The sequence below is a fragment of the Balaenoptera physalus genome (genome assembly GCF_965194825.1).
Source record: "Balaenoptera physalus genome assembly, chromosome: 1".
NCBI classification, from domain to species: domain Eukaryota; kingdom Metazoa; phylum Chordata; class Mammalia; order Artiodactyla; family Balaenopteridae; genus Balaenoptera; species Balaenoptera physalus.
The window spans coordinates 17,810,343-17,825,174 of NC_138882.1; the positions used below are offsets into that span (position 1 = coordinate 17,810,343).

General features: G+C 36.9%; 1 long non-coding RNA gene across 3 annotated transcripts in view; it reads right to left on the bottom strand.

Annotated features, from left to right (window-relative positions):
* LOC309644573 overlaps positions 1 to 14,832 on the bottom strand; it is an 85,165-nt gene that overhangs the window by 19,876 nt on the left and 50,457 nt on the right. For 2 of the 3 annotated variants that reach the window (XR_014254498.1, XR_014254499.1), the window contains one exon: positions 10,551 to 11,390. This is a non-coding gene — a long non-coding RNA (uncharacterized lncRNA). Of the gene's footprint in view, positions 1 to 10,550; positions 11,391 to 14,832 lie in introns of those variants that run through there. The other variant, XR_014254497.1, reaches the window with a different exon arrangement.

Here is a 14,832-nt window from a genome sequence, read left to right on the forward strand (position 1 = left end):
GAATGAATCCTTCAGCTATGGGTAAAGTGTTCTGTTTCTCATGATCTAGTTTTAGTTAATATATAGCTCACATCAAATAAATATCCCAACCTTCTACCTAAATGCTGGTTAATTTTTAATACTGAATAACTTTTTAAGTTCAAATAGAATGTTCTGGCAAAACACTCTCCTTTCATTTCAGTCCATTCTCAATTTAAACATAGCATTTACTTCTAAAACACTACAGAATTTTGGTATGACCACATGGGAAAAAAATTCCATAATGTAACTGTTTTTGCTTTCTCCAAAGGGTTAAATATCTTGAATTCAAATTCTCAGCCAGAAGTTAATTGTTTTTAAAGCTAAGTACATATATTTATGTCTATCTAACAGAAAGATTTTGAGGACCATATCCCAGACACGTTGCTAGGTCCTAAGGATAAGCAAAGATTTATGAAGCAAGATCCCTGATCATGAGAAGCCCACAGTGTACAAAGGCTGATGATATTCACAGTCAATGAGAGAGCATGTGAGAATATCTAGTTCAGTGTTTGCTGCATACAAGGTGCTCAATTAATGTGTTAAAAGAAATAATCAGACTATGATACAGTAATGACTATCTTACTGGTTTATACAAAAATTACATTCAGCATCCTCCTTGTAGCTGAAATTATTTTCCAGAACACAGAATTCCAAGAGATTAACCAAAGATGTTTTGATTTCAAAAAATAATATCTCTTTGTCTACATGCATCTGATACATATATCAATTTTAATAAACCGTAACACATTTAGGGGAAAAAAAACTATTAATGCCATATTAAATAAAAGGCAGCTGATTGATAGAAGCAAATTCACAACCCAAGTAACTGCAATTATTTTAGCTATTTCATTTTTGTCCTAATGCTAACATGTCCCTGAATTGTTTTCAATGGTTTTAAAGCAGCGAGGTGATTGTTTTGCCACAGATTCAGGAAATCATGGTTTATCGCCCAAGCCACTGACCTTCCAAGATCCTGAGCTAAAATCCCATTAGCACAAGTTGTTTTAATGTGAACTTGATACAGCAACTCAGAACCTGAGAGAGGAGATCTGAAAGGCACCTTTCTAAAAAACAATTGATTTGCTTCATTTCATTGAAATGGCTAATGCTTTGATGGTTCATATTTACAATGGCTTGTCCTGCTCTTCAATAGAGTTGATATGTTGGAGTCTTTAACACCATAAACTTGATCAGAACTTCCTCAGTAATAAACAGACTGGATGGAAGGGGAGTGCCCCTCCTCACCGGGCCTCTGGAACCTATTTGCTTACCAATTTGTAGCTAAAGACATTGAGAATGGTGTTCTTCATGCTCAACTGCTCCAGGTAGTTGAAAAGAGTTCTGGGAAACTCAATATGCAAACTGGTTTGGGAGCCTGAAAGATTTCAAAGGGAAGAACATTTGACCTTCCTTAGGAAGAGCATGTTGCTCAGTTACATTCACTTTTTTAAAAAATTAATTAATTAATTAATTTGTTTTTGGCTCTGTTGGGTCTTCGTTGCAGTGCGCGGGCTTCTCACTGCAGTGGCTTCTTTTGTTGTGGAGCACGGGCTCTAGGAGGGTGGGCTTCAGTAGTTGCGGCAGGCAGGCTCAGTAGTTGTGGCACACGGGCTTAGTTGCTCCGCGGCATGTGGGATCTTCCCGGACCAGGGCTCGAACCCGTGTCCCCTGCATTGGCAGGCGGACTCCCAACCACTGTGCCACCAGGGGAGCCCACATTCACTTTTAAGTATGGAATTTTGGTAGCATTCATAAAACCCACGAAGAAAATCTATTTCCCTTGTAAGTCGCTTCCTAAACAACTCAGAAAACTAACAAGCTGGGATTCTAGTTTGTACATTTTTTTCTAAATGCCAAAGATGTGTCAAACTTCACAGTGACTTATGTTGAATCCCATGATTGTTAAAGACAGGAGACACACAGCTCTTCTCCACATTAGGGCACAGAGAAAGCGGAGACTGAAACTTAGCAGCCACTAAAGGGCCTGAATGTGTTGCTTTTTTTTTTCTTTTCAATTCCACTCTTTTGAAGATGTCAGGGTCAGTGGAATTTGTTTTCTTTACTTTCGAACAGCAAGTCCAATTTAATTGTGATTGTGTTAAAATCAAGCCATTCAATCAGCACAAAATGCAGATTTAACCTGCCTTCCCACCTTTTTCTTTTGTTAATATCAAAAGGTTTTCTTTGAATCTCTCCCAGGTTACTTGCTTATCAGTTTGCGAAGTGATTTTGCCATAGCAATACTTGGGTAGGTGTGATGAGGTCAGGGTTAACTTAACAGTCACCAACAAAAATTCCTACCCAAACCCAAAGGATAAAAGAATTCTGTTGGGGCCATACTTCAGTACCCAGAAATAGAAAATTTACCCTCTGCAGGTCTGTAGAAAATCCTTGACAACTAATCCTATCCCAACCTCTCCACACTCCTGCCAACAAGAAGAATTATATGAATTCCTTATGGAAAATCTCAGGCCAAAAATTAAAACATCTTTTTATGCCTCATAGTTGATTCCTACTCAACTTCTCACTTGCATTTCAACAAAATCCCTCCATGACTCTCAGCACCACTTTTAGTGTATTTCTCTGGCATTTAACCTACTTCTTTTCATGTTGAAAAATAACTGACTCATAAGTTCTTCATAAAAATGATGGTGAGGGACCTCCCTGGTGGTCCAGTGGTTAAGACTGCACGCTTCCACTACAGGGGGCACGGGTTTGATCTCTGGTCAGGGATCGAACTAAGATCCTGCATGCCCCGTGGCCAAAAAAGAAAAAAAAAAATGATGGCGATCGTAGAAATACCATGATTAATACTAAAAGTCATTTGTGCAGGAGACAAAAGACAAGATAAAATAATTTTATGTCAGGATTTCTTTACTTTTAATTTTAATAATAGTAAGCAGCTAGAGATTGTTTAAATCATTTGGAAAACAAATTCAAACTTGTAAGATGGATCAGAAAGCTATTGTATGAAGCTGTTCATTACCGAGGGAAATGAAGAGTTACCAAAGAAGAGTTGGATCTATTAAAAAGCAAGATCACAGTTTCAATAAAATTAAACCATAAAATTCGAAATTCATTTTATTATTTCAATGTATATTATGTATGTATACATGCATGTATGTATATATTTGAGAATAGCATGTGCTGCTTTCCTATGTATCTGATATCTAAACTGTCCAGCAATTTATAAAAGCAAAAAATTAAACATCTCCTTATTTTTAAATATTTTCATATGTATTGTTATATGTATTGAATAAAATGTGAAAATAATTTTCCCCTCAGTTTTCTTCTTTGGGAGCTTAGCTGCCAGTTAAATGAGAGAATATATAAATAAACAAAAAATTAAAAGTATAATTAATTAAAGCTAAAGTATCTATAGTGATTAAGTAATCCAAGTATTTCAGATTATGTAGTTAAGGTAAATAATATCAATAAAGATGAAAAATTAATCTGAGGTCTCCAACTATTTACATATTTGTATGTATATGTGTATTTATCTACTTTGTCTCTCTCAACTTGATAAGTAATAGCCTGGCAGAAAAAATCATGGAAATTCTTTTTCATTTCAACAATGATTCCTCATCTCAGCAAAAATACTCAAGAAAATTCTAAATCCATTCCTATTTCGCTGGCTTGCTAGCTCACACTTCAGAAGTTACTTATTTCTCTTGAGTCTGTCTCAACTAAAAAATTAGGCTAAAATCCGTCCTTCTCCAGAGATAACTTGTATAAAATGCTCAAATTAAAAGTTACCTATCAAGTACAAAAGAACGCCAGTTCTCTTATTTCTTTGAAGAAGAGTCCATATGAAACACAATCTGCACAGTTGTGAATGAAAGGTGGAAATTAAAAGGCAGTAGTAATAGATAGCTGTGAAATCCCAAAGCCTATGAAATCCAATCAGAAAAGGGAAGGGTTAAAATAGGAGAACTCCCCAAAGCTTAGATGACTTTGGAAACACAGATCAAAAACAAAAAGACAGATAGTATAATTAACTCCATTACTGCTCAGTCAAATGAAAACAGTCATGACATCCTTACTTATTTATGACACCAGCAAATAGCTCAATTCCATCCCTGGATATTGCTGTAGGACAGCACTGGTTCCACAGCAGGTGAAACAGAAACAAGCTGCTAAAATTTATGTCACTAGGTCATGTTATAGATATAAGATTTATGCAGAAGTCCCATAAAAAATAAGTAGCTTTTATACCTTCTTATAACAATTCTTGTTCTCGAGCAAACCAAAGTCTATACACAGAAAGCTGTAATTTTCTCAAGTGCGTTTAGAATTGTGAAAAGCCTATTTACTTAAGTATATATTTTGCCTCAGGTATTGGAATTTACCAACAACAATAATAAAATCTTTGCATGATCAAGCCATCTATTAACATTTATGAAATATTTTCATTTCTGAGTTGTCTTCCTTAGCAAATTGGAAAATTAGGCAATGTGGTATATAATCTCCACTGTACAGAAGGTTCAGAAGGAGGAAGAATAAAGGGAATACTCAGGTCACTCACAACATTTCTTCCTGAGATGTTGTCTGATTCCTCTCCACCTCTGTTCTTACCTTTCTGACCAAATCTTACTTTCCTGATCACTTTGGTATTCCTACTGCCTAGGGCAGTACATGGCATGTAGTAGGTATTTGTCTGCAAAGAATTTCACTGTGCATATATATTCTACTCAGACTCTCTTGTATATCTTTGTATCTATCTTCAACGTCTAGGACAAGTACCTTATTTACAATAGATGTATAATATTTAGTTGGTTGACCGATATCCTGAGTCAGATAAATAGTTTTACAATGGTCTTAAATCTTTTCTTCACTGCTGGTGGGAATATGAATGGTTACAACCATTTGGATGGCAATCTGTTTTTTACACTTTTGGTCAAGAATATTCAATGACAAGCTGCAGAACGCAGTTTGTAAGAACAAAGAAAAGTAGAATGGGTAAATAGTGGTATATTCATAGGAGGCAATGTTGTAGACTAGTGAAAAAGTATCAACTATCCCTATACAGGTTACCAAGGAGACTCTCCCAAATAGGATGTTGAGGGAAAAAAAAAAAAAAAACTAAATTGTACATCATTTATATAAAGTTTTAAAGCATGAAAGCAATTCTGTCTATTTTATTATACACTACACATTGAAATTATGTTTTTAAATGCATGGAAATGAGAAACATTACATTCAGTGGAGTGGTTGCCTTGGGGTAAGAAAAGGATATTGCAGTCAAGAAGAGTACACAGGAACACGGAACACTGGGGAAGCCAAATGTATTGGTAATGTTTTACTTTTTAAGCTGGATGTTGAGAACGTGAGATTTTTTAATTGTTATCATTCTCTTCACCTTTCTGTAAATCTGAAATAGTTTTTAAAGGAATAAGAAAATAACATTAACAAGGTAGTAGTTAATCTACCGTGGGATAAATATCCTAATTAGATTCTTTTTCTCTTTTCCATCTCAAAATTGTTAAGGAAAACAGTGCCCTGAATAGAAATGATATGTTGACATGAGGGGCACCATCTAAATCAAGCATGGCAAAGGGACATGAACCCCAGAGCCCACAAGAATAGATATGAAACTTTAAAAAGCAAAGGAAACATATTCTCTTTAGCCACTCAGTAAAATATGATGACACAGTGGCCAGGAAGCCATCAAACACCTCCTTCTGCCAGCAATCTCAAAAGGCCGCTCAAATTCTTTCTATAAATTGGGCAAACACCTAAGTTATCATCCAAGTAACATAGTTTTAAAAGCAAACACGGGCACTATTAAAAACTATACTGGAACAAAAAATGTAAACCAGGACTGTCCCACTGAACCAGACTGACTATAGACTACAATTGCTGGATGCGCCACTGCAGTAACAGGTTTATCGAATTTAGTGGATTTTATGGAGGCAAATATGAATACAGAAGTGTACATGTTGCACTCCATTTGAAATACTATTTTTAGATGAACTGGGAAATCAAAGAACTGGAAAATAAACTGACAAAAATCAGGTAGACATAGGAGAGGAGTGAAATCCTCTTCTTTTATAGTGGTCTATCTGGAGATTTTGTCTAAAATCGACATTTGTGACTGTCAGATGTAGGCATTTAACTCAGTCATAGTGGCAGTTTAAAAAGTCTTAAGTGGTTCTCTCTGGGAAGTGGAATAGCAGTTGGAGGAGGAGTGATTATGTCAATATCCTTCCATGTGGTTGGAGACATTCTTTACCATAAGCATGGATTCTTTTTATAATTAAAATATGTTAAAAATTTATAAAAATGATAATAGCCAGTACTCACAAGTGCACAGGGTAAATAATGGTAATACCTCATATTTTTATTGAGCGTTTATTATGTGCCATGTACTTTGTTAAATGATGAACATGAGTTATCTCATTTAATCTCTTCACAACAATCCCATAAGTTATTATGCCCACACTCTAGATGAGAAAACTGAGATATTGGGTGGGTGTCACAACTTGTCGAAAGTCAGACACAGTTCACATGTGCGGGACCTGAGACTTGTACCCAGGCAATCTAACTCCAAAGCTGCCCTCTCAAATCATTCTTCTCTTCTGTCTCCTATTTGAACATGACGCTCCAGGGAGTATACATTGGTACAAGTTTTCACATAGTATTTTGACAACATGTATCAAAACTTTTAGTGTGTACACTCTGTGACTCAGAAATTCTGTTCCTATATATTTATGCTAAGAAATAATGGTAAATACACCCCAAGGGATATTTTAAAGGAAGTCCATCCTTGCAATGCATATGAAAGCAAAAAAAAAAAATCAATATTCATCAATAGAGGATTGATTTTCTTAAATTATGATATATTCATACAATATAATACATTCAATCTATACTTATTTACATGGAAGATTAACACTGTTATATTGAAAAGGCAAGTTGCAAAACAATATGCATATATGATCTTGTTTTTGTCAAAAATAAAAATGCATAAACAGAGCCATAGAATATACAGTTTGGAAGGCCATACTCTACAATACCGCTTCCCAGGAGAGATCATTTCTAATAGCTTGATGTAAGTAGTACCTTCCCTGTTGATTTGCCATCATGATTCTCTGCTCTCAGCCGTCATAAAAATAATATACATTCATTTGCTTTCTTGCCTATTTTTTGTATCTTTCACCAATTTTATGCTAACTAAGGGCAGGAACCACATCTGTAATAGCAATCCCTATCTACCAAGGCCCAAGTGGTACAGAATATGTGCTTCAGAAATACTTGTTGAACTAATGCCAATCAAATTTACTTCCAGGTGATTTTCACTTTCAACTTTCTACCTTAATCCATTGTTTCAGCTTTTACAAAGAGAAGGGTGGGTATTGCTGGTATAATTATGGAGAAAAAAAAAACCCAATAAAGCGGGCTTCCCTGGTGGCGCAGTGGTTGAGAATCTGCCTGCCAATGCGGGGGACACGGGTTCGAGCCCTGGTCTGGGAAGATCCCACATGCCACGGAGCAACTGGGCCCGTGAGCCACAATTACTGAGCCTGCGCGTCTGGAGCCTGTGCTCCGCAACAAGAGAGGCCGCGATGGTGAGAGGCCCGCACACTGCGATGAAGAGTGGTCCCCACTTGCCGCAACTAGAGAAAGCCCTCACACAGAAACGAAGACTCAACACAGTCATAAATAAATAAATAAAAGAACGTGAATTTCTTTAAAAAAAAAAAACAAACCCAATAAAGCTATTTTTATTATGGTAAAGCCAATCAATCAATCAATCTAGCAATGCAGAGGCAGTGCTGATGAAATTAAAAACCACACTAGATTTGCATCCACAAGACTTGAGTCTGCAGCCTGCCTTCCAGCTCAGGCACTTACTAGCTGGGTCATCAGTCTCTTAAACTTCACCCATCTTCTCTTCTTTCCTTCTTACTCTCATTGAAAAAATTTATTCCCATATTTATTTGCAGAGCAAAGAACTGGGCTACCTGCCTCAAGGAGGCTACAGAATCTTCCAGCCCTCAGGGCCCTATGTGGACCAGGAAGAACCCAGGGGCAGAGACTACAGAGGAAGAGCTGCTGAGGATTTGGCTTGGGGGTTTTTTGGTTTGTTTTGATTTTGGAGTGCCATCAGGAGGTGGAGGCCATAACTTAAAGGGTTGTAAAGCCTGCTTTCTCTCTCATTCTTCTCAAAGAAAATAGGCTGACCTAGCCCCAGCCTCACACTGTCAAAGGTATAGTCACTCCATAAATATTTGTTACAAAAAAGAATGAATGAACATGTAAAACATTCTTTTTCATTGGTCTTGCTGTGGCAGTAAAAGCCCTAAAAATCGTAACTGGAAAAATGTAAGATTTGATAAATATTGAGTTTAGGGAAGAAAAAAATGTATGTATAAATTAATTTGTTTTCAGTGTAAGACCTTGTATGTAAGGTTCCAACACAATGAATTTTTACAGTGAAGCTATAAACTCTAAAATGGGGATTATGAATGTGGACACTATAATTTATAATACTTGCATAGCTTTCAATTATTCAGGTGCTCAAAGCCCAACAAATTGAATAATGAACAGGGGTAATGAATTGAACGCTGAGAAGATGGTAACAGAAAACACTGGGTAGTCACCACGGAGAAATTCACATACAGAAGTAGCCCTGAAAGAAACACACCTGTTTTGAAGGACACATTTTCTTTTCTTTCAAGCCAAACATTTACGGAACAGTAATGCAAGTAGGAATTGCTTTCAAGAAATACCTGTTAAAGGCAGAAAGCTGCTAAAATAGTATATTTTAGATGACCAAACAGAGAATTAGAATCGTAAATTGGCCTGTAACATTCTCGGAGAGCGCAGTTCTCTATTCCATTATCTTTAACCACATGGAGAAGGGGGAGATGGGTTCATATAAATTATTAAGCACCATTGCTTTAGATTTAGGCTGGGAAATGTGTTGATATTCCACCGATCCTAAAGCACGGGGTTCTTCACAGTATTTCATACAACACTGCAGATCAGAAATTTAAATAATGAGATAGCTTCTGAACTCGCTGTTCAGACCCGGGTTGGATGATGCACGCTCGTGTCTGCCAGTGAAGGTTCTGGAGGAAGGATGCCTACTTAGCCTGGTACCCACATCTCTGCTGTCAGTGATACTGCAGACCCAGACAGGCACAACGTGCAGTTGGCCAAAATCGTTGAAAGATTCGAATTAAATGCAATTAACTAAAGTCAATAAAAATTAATGATCCGCGCACCTCTAACCCCCACCACCATCATACACACTACTCAGTCTGCACACCCATCATTTTCCACATAAAGGGTATTTATCAAAGCAACTTAAAAATCATTTGTCTTGTAGACTATTGTAAGCCACGAGGTAATACTGTATAGTGATTAGCGTATTGTCCGTGAGGTCAATACATCTGGCTTCAGATCTCAGCTTTAGTCTTTTCTAGATGTATTTTAGGCAAACTATTTAACCTTCTAATATTCAGTTTCTTTATCTGTATAATGGGGATAATAACAGTACCTCCCTCTTCAGATTATTGGGAGTATTAAATAAGATAATGTATGCAAAACTTTCAGTATAGTCATAGTTAGCACTCAGTAAGCATCAATATTAGCTATTCTTACTGGCTAAAGCTGCATTGGCAAAGGCTGTTTCGATGTATCTGAAACACTGGGACCTGGCACCCATAAGCACGAGTTGTGCCATTCACAAGAACCATTTAAATGATCATTTGGGGCTCGAGGCTTTCAGGGGCAGTTATTGCTATTATACCCTTAGAAACGGTTTTCCAGCATCAACATGGAAAAGTTCACATGGAAAATGAGTGCCTATTTACCTCTGACAATTATTTTGATGGGTAGACCAAAGGGACTCATCAGTTTGATATGAATTATAAAATATGTGTAACATTTGTTAAACTGTTGTACCTGTATAATTTGAGTTTGATTGTTCTGATCCTAAAATATTTTTCTACCCAGTGGAAATCACGATAATTATCCCAAATCTGTCCTGGAACTACAAGATCAACAGTGCAGAACTCTAAAACCAGTTATTTTACTGGGAGAATTTCATAGAAAAATTTCAGTGATATTTCACCACTCAAAAAATAATTTAAAACTATTGAGGTACTTCAGGACTTTTCTCAGATGCAAATGTAAACCTACTAGAACATCTGGACTATTTTGCCTTTTGTTTTTAGTCACTCCCTAATCAAGGAAAGTGGAAATTTGTAGGAACCTTAAAGATCATCTAATCTGACCACTTTATACTAGAAATGAGGCAATAAGGATGAAGAGAGGAAGCTATGTTTCAAAGAGCCAAGATTCAAATGGAATTTTTTCGTGGGCCATGAACATATTTTCAGTGATGTTGGTGGCTGTTGAAATGACCAGGAAACTTTATACGTGGACATTATAGAACACAAAATATAAATTGCTATTTATCACTTTTACTTTATAATCCCAATAGTAAATTAATGGCTCTCTAAATATTAATACAAACACGTGGTCTTTAGTTTCTTTAAGATAAAGCAAAGGACACCTACTCCATAGAATTCTCTTTATGCACAGCATTTACACGCATACATCAAGGATTTCATTTTTTTTTTTACCTACCTAAGAGTTTCATTTTTCCTCTTGCTATTTATACTTCTTAAGTCTCCAATTCAATTGTAAGATATTAGGTGCAGAAACCTCTTTCCCCTTTTTTAATCACCTATAACATGTGGGGCATGTTCATGATAGGTTCCCATGATTCACCGCCGATGAATGAGTTCTAAAGGGAAGCATTTAAACTATTAAAGCTGATGGACTATGAACTCTGAACTCTTAGAAACCTTGGGAAAAATTTTTTTGTTTAAGGATGACCTGAACAACCAAAGGACAATAATTCACATTATGACCTTGGATAAGTCAATTAACCTCTTTGGTCCTGGGTTTCTTCACCTGTAAAGCAAAGGGGTTGGCCAGAATGATGTCTAAAGAGCCTTCCAGATCTCCACATTCTACGATGCTGTGTTACTTCATTACCTTGGTCTCTCTGTACAGTGTTAGGTTATAGCCGTCACCCCTTCTAATAGCCATTCAATCTTACTTCTAAAAGCCAGGTCCCGCCGGTGTCGCTGGTAGCGGAGGCTGCATTGCTTGTTTCTAACGCGCAGTGGAGAATTCAGTGGTGGGGAACAGATGAGGATCGATGTCCCTGTTATGGCCACAGCTGGGACGCAATCTCAACCTTTGTGCAGAGGGGCCCTTTGCTTTGGGGTTGGGAGTATTCGAGACGGCAGGAAGGAAAACGACCACTGGCAGGACAATCCCAGCAGGACAGCTTCATGTTTGGGGATGTCTTTGGTCAGCATATCACTCCCCTCCAGTGAGCATTTGGTCTGGAAAAAAACAAAAAAACAAAAAAATGTGTATCTGTTGATCTGATAGCATTGGGAGGCTTCCTTCCTGTTCCGCAAAGTACAGAAATGGGTCCTGTGAAAGCACAGACAAGTAGACTATCTCCCCTTTGCTCCCCATCCTTAGCTTTTCACTCCAACTGAGATACACGGCCAGTATCAGCAGTCTTTGCTCTACCCTCTGGAGACCTTCAGAGGGTAAAAGAGACTTAAAAAGAAAAACTCCTCCCCCAAATCATAAAACTGGCATGAATAGAACGTCTCCACAGCAGGAAAGCAAAAAGGAGGGAAGAAAGTTGGTTTAGGCGAGAGTAATATGAATATTCAACTCAAATAAATCTTACTAGGTGAGGATATAGCAAAAGAAACAGCCGGAGGCAAGAAAAACAGAGAGACTCTACAGCTGTATTAAAGAAGGAAAATGCTGCCCACTTTTTCAGTTGAAGGTAAGTTCATTGACAAAGTAGGGTTACAGGGACTTCCCTGGCGGTCCAGTGGTTAAGACTCCATGCTCCCAATACAGGGGGCATGGGTTCGACCTCTGGTTGGGGAATTAAGATCCTGCATGCTGCATGGCCAAAAAAAAAAAGAAAGAAAGAAAAAAAAAAGGCCTAGTTAAAAAAAAAATGTATATATATATATATATATATATATATATATATATATATATGTATATGTATATAAAATAGAATAAAAACTAAAAAACGGCATTTAAAAAAAAATGTAGGGTTACAAATAGCAGTCGTCTCCTTTGACAAAGCTAATGACTCATCTAAAAGCCTGGAGAAAGAATACAAGTAGAAAATTACCAAAAATTACAATCTCTTCCTCACCACCATAACCCCCTTTATTGTGCCATTTCCTAAACTGCCCAAAACTTCCCCATTAAGACATTAGTAATGCTGACCAATAAGCTGTAAGAATAAGCAAGCCCTGTCAGACAGGGCTCCTGGCTCGTCTGTCTTAGCGTTTGCTACTCCCCTGCCCCCAGCCCTTTTCCCTGGGTATTTCCATGACTCTGTCTTTCCCAGCCTCGATGTCATCAACTCAGAAAAGCTTTCGCTGGCCACACAATTAAAGTAGCCTTTGCGCCCCACCATCTATCGCCCAGTTACTTTCTATTTCCTCATCTGCTTTTTTTCTCCAATAAAATTTATCAAAAATTTGAAATTAAAAAAAAAAAAAGAATAAGCAATCCCTTAGAAAAGTATGCCTATTTGAGAGAAAAGGATAAAAAAATCTCTTAGTGATGGCAATTTCAAAATTGAACAATTCCAAATTATTCCACCTGTTTCTTCCGAAGACCACCAATTTTGCTTGGAAAGGTTTCTTTTTGTGTGTGTTTTTTAATTTAATAATAGGTTAGAAATCTTGTTGCTCATATCCTAAACATTTTCTACCCCATTATCTTCATTATTTTTCATTCACTTTCTCATTCTCACAATAAAAACTTGAGGAGACAAAAATAATAATTAACATAGGATTCCTATCTTTAGATTTATCAAGTCCATATCTGACTCAGATAGCAGAAGGTTAGAATACTGGCTCTTCTTATAAGCCAGTTATGGGCAAGCAAACTCTTCAAGCTTCAGTTCCTTCATCTGTAAATTAAAAATAAGAACAGATTTCTAATAGAGTGTTGTACATAAAATACCTGGAATAGTCCTTGGAACATAGTGGGAGCTCAGTCAATAACAAGAATTATCTTTACCATCATTATTTTCTTGTGTGTTGTTAGCTACCTTCCAATTATGTACAGAGAGCTCTACTTCAATGAAGTTTCAAGCACAAGGCAATAGATTATATTACATACATAATAAATCATAGTGCTTTTCTTATCAATTTCAAATCTGCAAAATCATAGGAACAGGAGGTGTCATACTCAGCCAAAACTATTCAAGTAGTATGTCACCAACAGGAACACTAAAGGCAAATTTTCAGTGACGGTGATAATTGTTACCATTTATTGAGCTCTTACTATATATAAGGCCCATGATAAGGAATTTATGTGGATTGTTTCCTTTCATCCTTTATAAAACCTTATAAATCCTCTTATGGAATTGGTATTTTTATCCCCACTTTCCAGATGAAGAACAGGGATGTTGTAGGGAGTTGCTTGGAAAGAATGCATTACTTGTCCAAATTTACGCAGCTAGTAGGCAAATAAACCAAGACATGAAACCAGGTCCCTCTTATGACAAAGTTTTATGCTTTTACACAGTATCGAGGGTCTAGTATTCTTCTGAAGAATTATAGAATTTTAGAAATTTAAAGGAGGAAGAAATTTGGGGGTTTTTAGCACAAGACCATCTTTTGAGAAAAAGCGTTCTCCCTTCTTAGTAAAATCCCTGTGTATGGAGCCTAAGACATATATACTTCAAAGTTCCCCAGAGTGATTTTGATGATTTTTTTGAAAACCATTGCCTATCCCAAATCCATCATTTATAGTTCTAACATAAATAAATTTGTTTACATTCTTTCTTGGTCAGTTTATATTTTATGCCAGTACTTCCTTATAAACTACTGAATCCCAAACATTAATTATGAGATAAGTGAAGTTCTAAATCATAGTTTTAAAAAAGTTTCTTGAAATGTATTTAGATTTAAAATTAATAACCATTTAAAATTAATAATCATTAATACTTTGGTGCCTAGACATTTTGATATATTTCTGAAATCCTGGGACTATGCTGTAAATACAGTTTTGCAATTTACCTTTTTTTTCACTTAAGAACATACTGTGAACGTCTTTGCATGGCTATAAACATATTCCCAAGACTGTTGTATTAGTGGCTGTAGCATATTCCATTGTATGGATGTATTATAATTTATTTAATCAATACCAATATTCACATTAAAAAGTAGCTGCAATTTTATTTTGGACTCTAAACCATATATACAAATCAAATCAATCATCAGACTTTAACAGAAAAACTGTCATATTAAATTTAATAAACATCTTCAATTTATAGATGTCATACTGAAAACTAAAAGTATAGACCTAGGAGGACCTTCAAGATGGCAGAGGATTAAGACGTGGAGATCACCTTCCTCCACACAGATACATCAGAAATACATCTACATGTGGAACAACTCCTACAGAACACATACTGAACGGTGGCAGAAGACCTCAGACTTCCCAAAAGGCAAGAAACTCCCCACGTACATGGGTAGGGCAAAAGAAAAAAGAAAAAACAGAGACAAAAGAATAGGGACGGGACCTGCCCCTCTGGGAGGGAGCTGTGAAGGAGGAAAGGTTTCCACACACTAGAAGCCCCTTCGCAGGTGGAGACTGTGGGTGGCAGAGGGGGGAAGCTTCAGAGCCACGGAGGAGAGCACAGCAAAAGGGGTGCGGAGGGCAAAGCGGAGAGATTACTGCACAGAGGAGCGGTGCCGACCAGCACTCAGTAGCCCGAGAGGCTTG